Raw genomic sequence first — 16,193 nt, 5'->3', positions numbered from 1 at the left:
ATTATTAGGTATAATAACAAACGAGTTTAAATAAGTTCTTAACTTTGTGGCTCATGTTTTTTCAGCTTGTTGGGGTATACTTATCATCTTTGCTCGAAGAACGCAAAGGAAAGAAAAGGGGAGACTTACGTTTCCAAAGACAATGCGGGGAGGTCTCCTGTTACCAGAAGAATTTCTTGAGGGAGAATAAAAAAAAAAAAAGAGGTAAGTACTATCTCCCTGGGTCTTTAGTGTATTATACTAGAAACATGTATTTTCAATTACTTCACTTCAAGTTACCAATTCGTTTAGCTATTGAGTGTTGACATAGTTCAGTGCTGAACTCTAGTGTGCAACGAAATCGAGGTTCGTATCCCGGGAGTATCCCATACCGATTGCTATTATCACTGAATTAAGTGAAAGCCACAACGAAAGATAATGTCCGAAGTTGCAGTTTAACAGTGATTACAAGGGGTGCGTTTTGCATTAGCGATAGTTGAAGTCGAGGCTTCAGATAATGTACTACTTTGTGTGACTTCGATAGCTATGAATTTAGTAAGTGTTTCCCTAAGGAAAAACAAAAAACGATGTTTACTATAGTTTTGAGCGTGTCATGCATACAGAAAGTACGTCCGTCGAGTTTCGGTCTCAGACTTATCTGTTTCTTTTCAAAGTTGGACACAATTGTGTAAATGCCAATAAGTACCGGAAACTGGGATCATTTTGACAATGATATTGATTGACAATGATATTCCGGGTCTCGAACTCGGGACCCCTAGTGTAGATAGTGATGATATGTGGTAAACTAGATTTCTATTGAAGGTATTTGATTTTAACCTGCTTACACATAACCAATTCGATTATAAACTTGAGCTCGTGTGGAGCAATAGTTCAGATATAGAATAAAAGATGGAATTCAACGGGGGTCGAACCAGAGGTTGTTAGGAACCAATTGCTCAACAGAGACTACGGTGTATCCCAATCATGATGATTTGTCGGGCAACATTATTGTTATTATTCGTTTCGTTGTAGTTTCATTCCCCTATCCTTAATTATTTATATATTTTCTTGTTGTAAATGTTGGTGTGTTCTTCAATGTTGACGTTACGCGCAACTATCATGAGTCCTTGATAGCAGCTGGGTTCACTCTCGTAACCTGATAAAACGGTGATTTGCTTTAGTTTTAATACTGAATGGGAGGCGGCTTTTTAGGAACTATCCGCAATCATTTTAAGGAATTTCATTAAACAAATGATATTCGATTAACTTTTAAGTTTGAAAGAATACTACTTTAGTTTGTTTGTTTTGACATTTAACTTATTTCACTTAAATTTATAATTAACGTCAAGGTCTTATATTTATATCCTGAGGTTCGTATATCCCTTTCACGGATTATCTGGCTTTGACTTACCGTGTGTCAACGGTGCTGTGCGCTGTTGTGATGTATACCCACCTATCAAGCAGGGCCGCTTATGGAGGGGGCCATCAAATTTGAAAGTCTCATGACGTATAGTTTTTGAGTCTTTTCTTTGGTTTAATCGTATGTTTTATTCTGAGTAGAATTAAGTTAGTTTATACCGGATTTATTAAAAACAAGTTGACAGAGCTCGAGTGTCCTTAATATGTGTCATGTAAATTGTGATGGATTCTATTATTCGATTATTGAACCTAATTACGAAATGATGTACACGTAATGATTCTCTTCCAGTGTTTATTATTATTATTATTATTATTATTATTATTATTATTATTATTATTATTATTATTATTATTATTATTATTATTATTATTATTATTATTATTTTAATGTCCAAGTGATAGCGTGATTTAATACCACTCTGCGTTGTATTATCAGCGTTGTGTGCCTTTTAATCAAACCAAGCTAAGATTTTAACTTGTATCAAGGCAGTTACACAGGGAAGATTGAGAAACACGAGTATAGTGGTGTAGTGGTAAGACCACATCTAGCAAGTCACTATAGCCCACAATGATGTTATTTATGTAACCGTTACTTTACATAACATGTCGATAAGTAATATAATCAAGTTAGTTACAATAATTGAACTAGTAGCGGGTTCGAGCCCATTACCCAATGCAGGGAGGACAGAGAAAAAATGGGGGCCTCGATCTACACCCAATGTTCTTACTTAATACATATGGTAGTCTTAACACTAAGTATACTAACATTAATGGTTATACTAGCAATAGATCAGCTAACATGTTCAACTATTTACCATCCTTGATAAAGTGTTAAAATATGTGGTGTCTGTAACTTATTTAACTAGAATGTTGGCAATGAGATCAAGAGGTCGTCATACATAAGTTCAGCTTGCCACAATGAACAAGAGATAGTGATACAATATGATACTACCAATTATTTTGATAAATACCATTAATGTCCTTATAACTGAAAACATTATTCTAGAATGATCATCAGCTTTAATGAGCATAACTGTTAATACTTGATCATAATTCAGTATGGGTTGAACATGACTAAAGGTAGTGTAATCTTACTAACTAAAGGTAGCGAAGTATAGTACACAGGTAGCTATTTGCATTCTTTAAAAAAGAATGGCCGATACATATATAATTGTAAATGCATTATGTACAATATGCGCAGTATGCTAATACATCGCCGTTTTTTCAATCTTTTAACAATTTTACAGCAGCATAAGTTCACTTGTGTTCGCCCAGAAGGGTCACAGGAAAGTTGCACGTATATATATGGTGTTCACAGTAGCAGAAGAAGAAGCATGACAGAGACTAAGGCGTTTTTCTCCCTATTTTTTTAAATATATTTTTCTTTCATTTTTGTTATTTATTTATTAATTTTTTTTAAACAATACCCTTCCCGCCTGAGCTACGCGGAAAAAATAAAAAAATAAAAAATAATAATAAAAATAAATAAATAATAATAAATAAAATAATAATAATAAAATAAAAAAATATTATTATTATTATTAAAAACAATAATAATAATAATAATAATAATAATAAAGAATAAAAATACTAATAATAGGCTCAAAAGAAAAACAAACGGGGCAAGGCATTGGTGGAGTACACAAAGGCAGGTGAGAGTTGTAGCACTCGAAGAGGGGAAGCAGACGAAAGCTAATATAAAGGCTAGAGAAATATGAGCGCCTCTAGCAAAGAGAAGGTAGCAGTAACACAAAAAAATAATGCTGTAGGAGAGAGGGGGGAGAAGGAAGGGGAGGAAGCTGGCCGTACCTAGGGAGTACCAGTTGGGTACGACAACCACGCCATGGACAATATCCCTGGACGCTTCGTCCGTATTTAGTGGTAGCTCTGGTCCATTCGTGTGAGGTGTTTGATTTATTCGCCTCAGAAGAGGTCGCAAGGACGCACTGGCTCAATGGTATAGCATGCGCACTTACCAGTAGTGGGACTGCATAACGGGTGGGGACTGCAATGGCGCCCCCCCAAATTACACCTGTCCCCAAACGATGGGGTCGTACCCATCTGGTGTGCAGATGGTACCGGGTGCGAGATTGGGGAGGCTACACCCCAGAGGCCCCTGAGTCCGGATCCCAGTTACTGGGATTAGGGGAATGCAGGTTCCAATTAGTGTACGAGGTGTACATACGTTCTAGGGTGCTGTTGCTACAGCGCGTGGGGTCGATCCCATGATGTGCCACCACCGGGCAGGTAAAGTCAATCACCAACTCCGGATACGCGAGCCAATGGTGCCAGGGGTTGGGGCACACCACTGCCAGGTCCATAAACAGGCGCTTAGGAAGTTTGACCTGGAGCAACTTAACCTGGACCTGGTGGCGGCCTTACCGTAAGTAAAAATTATCGTCCCATGAGGGACATGAGTCAATAATATCCCCAGTACATCCTCTAAGAGGTGATGGCCAGCATTAAAGGCGGTGTTAGTGGATGCTTCGTGTATTGCTATACGTAGCTGGTTAGCATAGGAAAGGTCAGCTGTGGAAGAGAAAGGAGTAGCTAGGAGGTAATTGTCGAAATCATGGACGACAGGTCCGTCCATAGGGGATTCGTTAGTAATAAGGAAGGATAATTCATAGGGGATAAAGAGATTGGGGTCCAAAGTGACCCCAGCATTGGAGATAAAATAAGCTGAAGCGACTGAATTAACATTACCGAGCGGTAGATGTTGCTCTTCCTGGTTACCTTGTGCCGCAGCCATGGTAAAACGTAAGATTCAAGATGATACCCTGGAAAAGAATAACGGGCATAGTTAAAGGAGCCTATGTAAATGTCTGGTGGGGAGAATCAAGCCCCCCTTTTTTATTTTTACGGGTAGACAACCCAGGACAAATGTTAAGCGAAACGTAAACATTAACACGTGTATCATAAGTAAATACTGTATCATAAAAAATACTGAATCTGTTTTATGTTCCAGGTCAATGCATTCCTAGACACGAAGAGGGAGAGCGGCGAGTTTCCTAGAGAGAAAGAAATAAAGTAATCAGGCGTCGGCAACGGATGGATCCCTGTAATGTGAATGAGGAGTTTGCAGCTGCAACGAAGTGTACTTAAAGCCGGAGTTGAGTATACGCGGTAGTACTGGGATTTACGCATGTATGTATAAATATTCGGGATCAGTAATAGTAATTTCTCTTTTCAGCTATGTCAACACTTGTTTTCCTTATATGTTCTCCGTGTTTGTCAGCATATTGGGAGTCTTATAAGAGAAAAAGAAGGGGAACTCAGTCGTGGACGGCCACATTCACACAAAGAACAAAAAATATCAATCCCAATATGTTGGCAAAACATTCATTTAGGTATCAACTCGACGTAATTTTTCCTGTGACGCGTCTAACATACCTGGTATGGTAGGGCCCTAAGTGACTAGTTTGATCCTCAGATAAGTCTTAGCGCTGCCGAACTAAGATGAGTGCCTATCACACATGGCCTACTAGTGCCTCTTACAGCATCGAGGGGAGAGGGGAATGGATCCCAGGAAGTAAGAGGAGAAGCAACTTTTTGTTTCTGATTCTCGAAGAGTATGCTATACAGTTTTTTTCACATTTTTACTGTTTGTAATAGATCCTTTCGTTGCTTTTGGAAAAACCTAGGGAGACCCAGTGTTCATACGTGAGATAAAGTGAGACTAACATGATGAGAAAGTGACAGGATTTGACCCTAGTGACCCATCCCTCTGTTGCTGGGGTGGAGTTCAAGTTATCCTGAGGGAGGGGAACTCGAGTCATGGTAATATGTATGTATACCTTTAGGCGCTATCTGTACGTGTGCCAGAGGTCATGTTTAGATACATGTACTCCACCTTTTAGTGGTCTATGCGACATATGAGATATTCAACTCACTCAACAAATAATATACTCCAAGTTTTTCCTTTTTTGTATGGCATAAGTCCGTCTAAATCGAAAGCAACTAGACCTCATGGTCTACCTATACGATACACTTAACATTCCTCGTCCTCACTATCGCTAGAAACTTCCAGCACGCGTGAGTTGTCTCGGGGGAAATACTTCTTAGACCTTTCGATGGTTACAATCTGAGTGTTGTTAGGGTTTGCCACTAATTCGATTTTACAGGCATTTGTGGGAGAAATACTTCTTAGGTAATACGGTCCCATAAACTTTGGTGTCAATTTAGGAGAAATATCCTTCTTAGGTAGATAATCTCTACATAAAACTAAGTAACCAACCTTTAGTTTTATAGGTTGTCTAGTGCGGTCAACCCGTAATTTAGTCTGCTGCTGTACATGTGTCATGGCCTGCTGAGCTAGGTTACGGATTAACTTTAGTTGTTTCTGATGTTCCTGTATTTTTGTAAATTGATACTAGGTGTCCAACTGAGTGGGGAATCTTGCCTTTTGACCAAAGACAATCTCGTATGGGGAGTATTTTCTAATAGGGGAAGTTGATACATTATAAGCATATGCACACAATCGGACATATCCCGCCCACTTGGTAGGCTGCTTAGCCGTGTACTTAGAAAATTTGCAATGACAGAGTTAAATTGCTCACATAGCCCGTTTGTTGATGGCTTGAATGCTGCAGTTCGAACATGTTTAATGTCAAATAAGTCATTTAGTTCGGCCATTATTGCTGCTAGAAAATTAGTTCCCCTGTCCATTAATATCTCCTTTGGGGGGCCAAAACGCGTGATTAACTCGTCCAAGATGGCTCTAGCCACTGTAGGAGCTTTCACGTTTCGTAGCGGCACTAATATTGCGAAATGGCTAAGATATTCTATCATAACCAGGATGTAACTGTAGCCTGCACTACTATGTAGCGGGCAAACAATATCCAAGCTCCAACGGGAGAATAGTTCCTCTTTTACAGGTAAGCGGTGAGAAATCCTTGTTTCTTTTCTCGAGGGATGTTCACCCTTTGACATTCGTCACAAGAGCGAACATATTTCTTAACTATTTTCCCCATGTTAGGAAAGTAGTAACGTTCGTTCACTTTAGAGTACGTGCGAGAGAATCCAATGTGGCCTCCACACAGCGGAGACGAATGGGTCTCTTGTAAGATGTCGGGGATAGCCTTTTCCGGTATCACTAGTTTCCTATCTTTGTTCATGACTCGATATAAAACACCGTCAACTACCACATAGGGTTTTAGAGCACGATCAGTAGGGTTATTTTTTTCTTTTGTATTAGTTCTCTAATTTTATCGTCCTCTCTTTGCATTGTTCTTATATCTATCTTGGGGCATAACACTAGGTTGCACACGTCTGCACAATCTTCTTCTTGACTAAATTTGGAGGGTAACTCATCCTTCAACGGACACCTTGACAAGAAATCTGCGGTAACGTTATTGCGGCCTTTTATATGTTCAATCGTAAACTGGTAAGGTTGTAAACGGATGGCCCAGCGCATAAGACGAGAATTTAACACCTTATTATTTCGTAGATAGCAAATGCCGCAGGCGTCAGTACGAACAATAAAGGGGCGATCATCCAATAAAAAGTGGAAGTGCAAAATTGTCTTAGTAACACCTAAAGCTTCAAGATCAACCGTGGAATAGTTGAGCTCCGCTGGAGTCAGAGATTTCGAAAAATAGGCTATCGGGTGTTCTTTATTATCTTCCTTAATTTGTGCGACGTATCCACCGATTCCGTCTCGACAGGCATCCGAGTAGACTATGGCGTCCTGAGTCGGGTTAAAGTGTGCGAGGACTGGAGCAGATATGAGACAAGATTTCAAAATATCCCATGCCGTTTTCTCGGTTTCTCCAAAGTCGAATTTGGCGTTCTTTTTAGTCAATGAAATGAGTGGTTTTGCTATCGTAGAAAATCCTTGAGCAAAAGCTCGGTAAAATGAACAAAGTCCGATAAAACTACATATTTCTCTGACTGTAGTGGGGTATGGTACCTTTGATATAGCCTCAATTTTGGCGGGATCTACACAAATTCCTCGTCTACCGACGATGTGACCAAGCACCGAGGCTTCTTCATAACCAAAATAGCATTTCTTAGGCCTGAGTTTTAGGTTCGCCTCCCGGAGCCGAGATAGAATAATTCTCGTCATCTCTATTAGAGCTGGAAAGGAAGGACCAGGGCAAACCAAATCGTCTAAATAACATATTAAATACTTCCACATGATGTCACCAAAGATAACATTCATCATTTTTTGAAAAAGGGCCGGGGCCGTGGTTAGGCCGGATGGTAATCTCAAAAATTCGAATTTTCCCTGGCTGGAGATGAATGCAGTCTTCTCTATATCGCACGGACGGATGAGCAACTGATAGTACCCATTTTGCAAATCTAAGGTGTTTATGAATTTGGTACCATTTAAGAAAGCTAGTACCTCATCTATGCGCGGCACTAGCACAAAGTTTGGCCTTAATATCTTATTAAAACCTCTGTAGTCGATACATATCCTTGGAGAGCCATCTTTTTTAGGTACTATCACAATTGGTGCCGAATATGGGCTCTTGCTTTCCCGGGTAATATTACTGTCTAACATTTTCTGGATCTCTTTTGCGATTATCTCTCTCTGTTTTGGTGTCTCTCTATATGGAGGGTGAGAGACAGGAATATCTGTGATGACTTCCAAGGGGCACATAAACCTATCGGTGGCCGCAGTAAGACAAGATTTGTCCCAGGCTAAAACATCCCTAAATTCCATCAGTAAGTCCAGTAACTGGTTTCTTTCTTCTGGGTTTAAGTTTGGACCAATATTTAGAACTTGAGCTAATTCTTCCTTTGTTTGTGGGACTTTTTGGGGTTGTCCAGAGACTTCCACATCGTCTGTTTCATCTTTGTTAGTAAGACGTATGATCTGATTAACAGTCTGCACGTCTTTGTCTGTCTCGTCATTTAAAGACTCAACCTGGGGAACAAGTTTTCCTAAATAAAGGTTTTTAGACAAAGTTCTAGTTCGATCCGAACCGTTAAAAATCGTCAGATAAATATTTCCGTTTTCAGTAAAAACTGGTTCCCTGGGCATCATGCAGGAGTGCCAATACCGAATTCCTTTGGACGGTATGAATTCCCAAATATGCACTTTCCCGGTTGGCGCGGTAATTTCTGTCATACGAAGCCTCGGACGGCACGCGGACATTTTCTGGAAGGTGCACTTTATAGGTAGTGTCCGGATAAAGATAAAAAATTTCTTCATCTAGCCCCAAAGGATTTGGCACACCTTTTTTAATATGATCTTGAGCAAAACTCTCTAGGTCAGAGAGAGTTGCTGGATCATTTACCCTTCCTTGCGTTGTCAAAGGTTTTTCAAATGTTTCTGACTGTCCTCTATTTGATTTGTCCTCTACAGGCTCATAAGGCGCCTGTGAGCCCAGGGGTGGCTTTACAGAGTGTTGGTTCTTTTTGCTATGTTTTGTTGCATAAAACGCTTTCTTTTTCTTTCTGAGAATAGTCTCTGTATTCGAACTTTCTGTAGGGCTAGCTACCAAAGTTCCGCTAGGGCCTGGTTGAGGGGCTAGGTTAGATAGATTCTTTTCCCCTTTCCATAAGTCAGGCGAATTGATAGGTTCCAGCTCAGGATCTCTGGAAGATACCTTGCTTTTCTTAGTTCGTTTACGTCTTTCCTTTTCACGCCTATTAATGTTTCCATCCGTTCTATTCGTAGGCTCCGGGGAAAATTTTGTAATTTCCCTGGAACGCACGAATGCTCGAGATGTATTTTCTTTAGCAGGGAGTTTTTGTCTCTTATCAGCTACACCAGCAACGGGATTTAGGGGATTTTCGGTGACCAACTTTGGAGACGGATCATTATCCCTGAGTGGGAGGTTCCGTTTCCTATAAGTTTGGTTATTTCTATGAGGAGGGTTAGAGAAGGCCGGTTGTCTAGCGTTATCGTCCTGTGCCGATTGGGAATCGTTAAACGATCCTTTTACTACTGACGGTGGGTATCGTTCAACGTGTGTTAAATCTAAAGTATGAATTACACCTTGACGATGCCCATTTGTACCTTTTGGGATTGTGAACCATAGGTCTTCCACATGATTCCCGTCTTCATCTGCTAGCTCCAAGTATTTGGAATGAATTGTTGTGACATACTTGTGCAAAAAATCTACCCCTAAAATAACATCATAGGCGCAAAACTGTGGGTCAACTATAGCTACGTCTAGAAACCTTCGTTTGGTTGTCTTCAAGTGATCCTTGAAACAACACGCTATTCTCACCACAGGAATGTAATCTGTGGGGTGGGCACCTACCCCGCGAAGCTTTACATAACCCTTCAGTCTCTCAGTTAGTGGAATTCGTGGGGGTAAGAGGGTTTTCGAAGCCAGCGAGGTTTCCGACCCCGTGGCAATAAGGCCTTGCGCCCAGCGGTCTCCTATTTTTATCTTGACTGTACTGAGCTGGGCTCGCCCATGGCCAAAGCCATAGGTATTTTGGTGAGTGTTCCTATACATTTTATAACCCGGTTCTGCTACTACTTCGTCTGAGTAACAAGAACTAACCTGTACAAATTCCGGTCGGGTAATTTCTTTAATGATTGACCAGTCCAAGCAGTCATTTTCTCATATTATGTCGTAACTAATCCTCTGACTAACTAACCTTTGTGCTGTCTGATATTTTCTAAGATATTGCATGCACTGTTCGAGATTATCACAATCATCCACTTCAAGCATCAGCTTATTTAGGACGTCTGGTAACAAACTCATTCTAAGCTTACTCATCAGTTCACTTTCATTAATCCAACCTCGTAAAAATTTCAGATCCTTTATTAACTTATAAATAAATGCTAAAGTACTTTCATTGGGTTGTTGTTTTCTTATATCAACATCATATTCTAATCTTGCGGTGTACTCAATACTAGGAAATGCCTTTTTAAGTTTATCCTTCAACTCGTTATAGCTTAAGGGTGAAAGGTTTGCTATGTCTACTAAATAGAAGGAGAAAGCTTCCCCTTTCAAACAACAAGGGAGATAATTTACTATCTCTGGGGTCGACCATTCGTATATGCTAACCACTGATTCATATTCTTGTAGGAAAGTTTCCACGCACTCATGTCTATTACCAGAGAAGGAGGGAATTTCAACATTTGGATAGATCTTGAATGCTTGTGGTTTAGCACTAATAGTGGAATTTTGATTGTCACCCTCGGGAGGAGGGGTGCTAACTTGGCCTGTTTCAACTGTATCTGTAAATTTAGGTTTTTCAAAACTATATGGTAGATGGCTCGGTAGCCGGACTAGTTTTAATTTCTTGCTCAGATTTTAAATTTATATACGGCTTATCCTGAGGTTCCAATTTTAAAAAGAGCGAAAGATTTGATTTTTGCTTGTCAAGGTTCTTATCTTCACTTGATGTATGTGAAAAAGGCTCATCTTTCAGATCTAAAGACCTGTCTAAAGAAGCTGAGATGTTGCAATGTTCAGAAACAGACCTATAGTCGGTATCTGGTGCGCTCCTATTTTCTAACTCGGAGGTTTGTTCTGGACTAAATTCTGATGTATAAGAGTTATCTTGTTCGCTAAGTACTGATTTTTCTGTCTTTTCTCCTTCAGTAAACTCTAATTTCTCCACCGAAGTCGTGGGTGAAACTACGCTGCTAGGTGGCGAAACAAACACTATCTGTAAGGGATCTAACTTTTCCTCTTGTTGGTATTTTTTCATTTCCTTGGTCGCAACTGATTCACTAATCTCATTATCGGAACTAGGTTTAGAACTAGCACTAGCTGAAGTTTGTAATCCAATATTCTTAACACTGTTAGTTTGTTTGTTAGATTCACTTTGGGTTGGGGAGGTTGAGGGATCGTCTCTATTTTCTACCTCATCTAAACAAATTACTGACGCACCAATTTCCGCGTAATCAAAGATTTTACGAATGTTTTCGTTTATTCTACTCTCTGACCAGGAACCCTTGTCTTCTTCTTCTTTTTCCTCAATTTGCTTCTGGTGGTCAGAATAAACTGAGGGAAAAACATCATCACGTTTCTTCTCATCGTCTAACATCCTCTCAACTGGAGCAGGGGCGACGAGAGCATTTCTCTGAATAGCGTCCTCTGTGGGAGGGTCTTGGTTCACTGCTCGGGGAGTAGAAACCGTAGGAGTGTCCCAATGGTCATATCGGAGTCCTTCTTCGGAGATCCAAGAAGGTTTCGACTCACCCTCCCGGGATAACGCAGGAGGAGACTCCGGGCTGTCTTCTTGAAATTGGGCTATTTCTTCGTTTGCTGCAGTTCGTATCCCAACCAATCGTCTTTCAAAGATTCACCCCCATCTGAATCTGCATTACTAATATCTCCGTTTGACCACCTAACCTTGGTAACTACACTAAGTATGTTATCTATACTGTCCAAATATTATAGTTTCTCTTGGAGGGTAAGGCTATTTTCAAACATGACAGGGTTGGTCTAAGTAGCTGTTGTCCGAATAACTTTGATATCACGATCCGTGTCAATCCTGATCATTTTAGGAAACTTATATTCGGTCTGAACGCTAACATCTTTCTTTTGAAAAACTTCGGTCTGTATTTCCATATCAAAATTCCCAACTACATTTTCCTCAGGTAATAAATCTTCAAAGGGGGCTGAGGGGTCAGCTTGAAAAAGAATACCTAATTTCTCTTCATCGTCAGCCTGGCGACGAACAACTGTGACCTGTACTTTCTTGTTCCGTAGTTGTTTAGTTAAAGGTCGAATTAAGTTTCCTACTGCAGGAGACAGTTCTGTTTGTAATGAATGCCTAATGTGGTCTATTAACGCTTCATCGTTAGGTTGGGTCAGAGAGCGCAATTCATTTTCATTTTTCTCGTCAGGACTCTCAATTTTCGTCTCCCTTGGTTCGGTTCCTATAGTTGCATAAATTGGCTCTTTATTCGTTAAAGTCTGGGGTTCGAGACCAATATTAGTGTAAATGTGCTCTTTAGTCGTTGAGATTCGTGATTCAGTATTTAAGTTAGCATATATAGTTCTAGGGCCGACCTCGGCATAAACTGTTTCATCACTACTACCAGCATAAAAAGATTGGAAGGCCGGTCTTCGCATTTCTAACGGCGTTGTAGGATCTGACAGTTCGTATTTAATAGGAAAATATAACGTTACTGGGCTATCTGGTTCCTTTGAGACACCACTATCTTTATTTCCTGAACTTAACACTAAGTTACTTATTCTAATGTCCTTATCAGTTAACTTATTATCGTTTAAGGGTCTTTGGTTCGAGGGGACACCAGGTATTACACCTGATGTTGATTCTATCTTAATTGTTACTTGAGGGCATTCCTGACCTGCAGTTATTAGTTCTGCGATTTCTATTTCGTCTTTTAAATTTAATTCATTCACTAGAGTTTTCGGATCTACCCCCGGTGGGGTTTCGTCAGTATCTGAATTTACATATATCGTCCTACGGGCTGGTGTTGGTTTATCACTCAGACCAGCACTTTGTATTTCTGTATCATTTCTAGTCGGGATAAAACTGGACGCGGCCAGCGGCGTTAGGTCGTAGCCACAGCCCAGCAGAGTCCAATCCAATCCGGGATCCCTAGACATACCTAGGGAGGTGCTTTTGTTCATTCCTGGCTCTTCCAACCTCTATCGTTCAATGGCAAAATGATGTGACTAAGGTACTTCCGAACCCAATGGTATGTGTAGGTCACCATTTGGGAAGGACCATCATACTCTCGCAGGGCCGTTCAAATAATTCGTAACTTCTAATTACGGTAGAGCTACATTATACATTACCAGACCCAATGGGTGATGTAGACTGTCTCTCTTTAAAAACAGTGATCATTTAGAAGCGGCGGGTCCATTGGTAAAGTTCTGGATTCTGCACCCAATAAACGCTTAAAAACATGGAACTAAGTATTGATTCCACTTTCTCTTTTACTTATTACGAGGGATGATCATATGAAAAACTTTAAAAGTGCATTACATTTTAGAATTTAACAATGAAAAGGAAATGTTGCTTCTTATTTTTCAATGTAGTCCCTTTGACGTTGATGCAAGTATTCCAGCGCTTCGGAAGTGCATGGATACCATGTTGGAAGAACCATTTTGGTCGAAATTGTAGCAGTTTTTTTTATACGAGGCACTAGTTACTGTCACTCCTTTTTCCATATACTGTTCCAAAATTATTCCCTTTCCATCCCAGAAGAGTGAGTATGACCTTTCCTGCTGATGGTTGAGTGTGAAATTATTATTATTATTATTATTATTATTATTATTATTATTATTATTATTATTATTATTATTATTATTATTATTATTATTATTATTATTATTATTATTTGGTTTCGGTGAAGAGCTATGCCCCCATTCCTTTGCTCGCTTTTTTGGTTTCTGGTTGATGATAGTGAACCCACGTCTCACACCTGTAACAATCCTGTCCAGAAATGCATCACCTTTGGCGTTGAAACGAAGTTCTTCACAGGCGTCGACGCGCCGATCTTTCAATTCAGCAGTCAACGGAAGAGGGGCCCATCTTGCAGACACCATATTAAAATGCAGAGTATTATTCACAATGTGTTGACCTGAATCAAAGCTAATATTGATGATTATAGCCATTTCTTTGAGCGTAAGACGCATGCTTTCCTCTACAAGCTGTTCTCCTAACGCATTGTTTTCATCGGTCATTAGGCGGTGAGCCTGTCCCGGTTGAGGAGCATCCTCTATAGATCTTATGCCACTTTTAAACTTCCTATACCACTCGTATATTTGCTACAGAGACAAATACGAACCAGCATACTTTGCTGTCATCCTGCGATGAATCTCAATTGGTTTCATACCTTCACTGCTCAAAAACCGGTTTATCGAACGCTGTTCTAACATGGTGCATGTCTACAGTGAGGCAGTCATCTTGTACTTACGCCGTCGCTTTCAACGTTCTCTCACCAACACTCTGCCACCTGTCGGTCATTAAGTGCAACTTAAGGCATATTACTGCTACATATCGAAGCAATTATCCAACTTTTCGGCATTTGATTGCATTTTTAGGGCTTTTATTTGATCCTTCCTCGTAGTACTATTGAAGTACGAAAATGCGTTAGTATTCCGGTATCCCATTCCGAAATCAAGAACACGCCCAAATCGCTAATTGAGGACCTGCCACATTATCCTCCCTGTAGGGATTGAATTCGCCCCCCGGGCACACCAACTATCCCTCTTGCATGCGTGTTCAAGTACTACGTAGTTTTACCTCCCGAATCCAAGGGTATGACATAGTTGCATTTTTCGGAGACAGAATGTGAGCTTTCAACGAGGAGATGAGAACTGATGGAACATAATGCACCCGTTATACCAATATGATTCTATATGCATTCTTTAAGAGTTGATACGTAGCTGAACGCCATGAATAGTTTGTAATTCCCAAGAAGTTCGCCTTCGTTCGTGATGGTGTGAGCGTTTGTGATCACTGCGGCGTATCATTTTTTATTAGGTGTTCATGATGCAAGTTAATGATTTGTTTCGAACATTTCGTGAATGTCGACGATGTCCATTTTGTAAAGTGTAATACATACATCCCATAGTAGGTTGATCTCTGCACCTCTCGAACAGGTACTTTCTGTCGCTCTTCGCTGCACATGGTGAGTCATTAGCAGCTAATATTTTTCCTGTCATCATTGTTCACACTACACTTTCAAAAGAGCCTTACTAGAGATTGCACTTCCGACCTCGCACTCAAGGGGTTTCTTGTCAGATACAATGCTACTGATTAGTCACTATTTAGATATCCGGTCGAAACCTTTATTCCCCAATAGGTTGTTCTCCAGCCTTAACGTGCAGTCCATAGATAGAAAGCATTACCAGCTGGAAATACGAGAATAATGTGTTTCCATGAACTTCCCAAGTTCTATCCCCCCCTGTCAGCACTACAGACACCATAATGCATGTGCCCAGAAACAACTCCTCTTCCTTTCTCAACACAGGTTTGGGACCGGCCATGGAGGGGTTGGAGTTAGGATTTAGATAACCTGGGCATTTGTAGGTCCAGACCGTCAGATTCTCGCGCAGTATCTAGTACGTGCATCGTCGATCCAATTTTCTTCTTTCGCCATTACACTTTGCTTCTGCAACGGTTTATGTTGGAATCAAGTGCGCGTATTTATTTTGGTCAACGCAATCCTTGCAGCACGTGCGCTACTCTGATGTGAATGATTCATAACAGTGGACGCCTGTAGGTCTATCTCTATGGTAAAGATGACGAATACATTGGTAATTACAAATGTCTGTAGGTCCTGAGGTTGAATATCTCATTTGCACTCTTACCTAACTTATGGAGATCTACAGACATTATCTTTCTTCTCCAACTAAAATTAACAAACAGGGGGCAAGTAAAGCACTGTAATCATATATCATACTCTATATCACCTCTAACTGCCATATTCATGGTAACTTTAAGTTGATTACTTATGATTGGGTATGATTTTTTTCAAAAAATTATATCAAATCCAGGGAATGCTGAAAAGTGATTAATCCTATTGTTTTTCTTTTATGTGTAAAGACTGAAGTTTAGTGTAAAACAAACGCATGTACACTAATAGAATTTTCGCTATAGAAATCAACACTTTTTTGCCAACGTTTAATCAGTTTCATAATCGCATTATTATAAAAAAATATTCATCTTGATAACGAAACCACACCCTGACTTCATGCTTCACTGTATTGTTAGACTCAAAATGAAGTCCTCTCAGGTGTTCCTTAACTTTCGGAGAATAATAGAAATCTGATGGAGCCAGATCTGAACTGTATGTAGAATGAGATATGACAGTGAAACCAACAACCTGAATCTTCCCAGTTGCCTTTGTACTAGTGTGAGGGAGAGCATTACCGTGTTAAATTAGTGAATTT

The 16,193-nt window shown here is 40.1% G+C and overlaps 1 protein-coding gene across 1 annotated transcript in view; it reads right to left on the bottom strand.

Annotated features, from left to right (window-relative positions):
* Positions 1–3,857: 3,857 nt before the first annotated feature.
* LOC145675172 (uncharacterized) overlaps positions 3,858–16,193 on the bottom strand; it is a 106,526-nt gene continuing 94,190 nt past the window's right edge. The window contains exon 4 of the mRNA XM_081745546.1: positions 3,858–4,178. The gene's annotated coding sequence lies outside the window, so the exon portion shown is untranslated. The remainder of the gene's footprint in view (positions 4,179–16,193) is intronic.

Source organism: Thermobia domestica, chromosome 2 (genome assembly GCF_964235325.1).
Source record: "Thermobia domestica chromosome 2, izTheDome1.hap1.1, whole genome shotgun sequence".
NCBI lineage: Eukaryota > Metazoa > Arthropoda > Insecta > Zygentoma > Lepismatidae > Thermobia > Thermobia domestica.
The sequence above is the reverse complement of the archived record's forward strand: the minus strand, read 5'-3'. Positions and strand labels throughout refer to the sequence as shown.